Here is a 1113-nt window from a genome sequence, read left to right as displayed (position 1 = left end):
TTCTAGTAATGTCAGCCAGTATTAGAGTACCTATAAAGACCACCAGTAATCCAGTTATGACAATCAATACTCCAGTTATGACAATTAGCATTCTAATAATAATTATCAGTACTGTAGCAGTAATAACAATCATACAAGTAATGGTGATGTCTTCTCACAGATATAACAACATAGGATAAAAACCCACACTTATATGTTTGTATATTTTATGTAAAGGTTTACACCAAGTCTTGCACACACACACACACACATACACTTCACACACATTTCACTTTCATTTCACTTTCACATTTTCACTTCGCTTTCATACTTCACTTTCACATTTCACACACACAAAGATGCCAAAAAACATCAGAATGTTTTTTTTAAACAGAGTGGTAGAAAGTTGAAACAAGTTAGGTGAGAAGGTGGTGGAGGCCAAAACCGTCAGTAGTTTCAAGGCATTATACAACAAAATACCAGCGTTGAATGTAATGAAAGGCCATTTTCTGAGTGAATCCCAGAGGCTCCCCAGAGTTATCCAGGTTGATACGTACATCGTTAGACTTTGACATCAGTCAGTGTGAATGGAGTTCTAGGCCTACCAGGGCCCACGGCCAGAACCTGGCCCCCTCAGAGAGGCACGAGGAGCAATGGCCTATAGAAATGCACATGGGATTTGGAGCCTTCTGTATCTGTCATCGACCGGAACAGGCACCCTGTAAGGTAAGAGCCCCTAAACAAACCCAGGGAAGGAAGGGGGAGCCCCAAACCCACTGCGCTGGCAATCCACCCTGCAGTTCTGAGGCTGGATGTCAAAAACACTTGAAAAAAACGCCGACCGGAGGGAGGGAGGGAGGGATGGTTGCGGGAGCCTCCAGTACTCACCTAGAAAATGGTGTTTCATTACATTCAACACTGGTTTTCTTAAGGAAGCCCCTTCTGTTCCCTGGAGTTACATCACCAAAGACAAAAACCAGAGGGACTTACCCTGGAGGCGGTTGGTGCTCGCATCTCAACTCAAAGTCAAGACAACAGGCTGCATCCGCCGATATAAAGTGACACAGTCCTGACTAGGTCCAGGAACATTCACGAGGTAGCGTGCAGCCAGGACCCTGTTCGACTGCCAAAATC

Source organism: Procambarus clarkii, unplaced genomic scaffold (genome assembly GCF_040958095.1).
Source record: "Procambarus clarkii isolate CNS0578487 unplaced genomic scaffold, FALCON_Pclarkii_2.0 HiC_scaffold_151, whole genome shotgun sequence".
In the NCBI taxonomy this organism is placed as follows: Eukaryota; Metazoa; Arthropoda; class Malacostraca; order Decapoda; family Cambaridae; genus Procambarus; species Procambarus clarkii.
Note: the sequence above shows the minus strand (reverse complement) of the source record.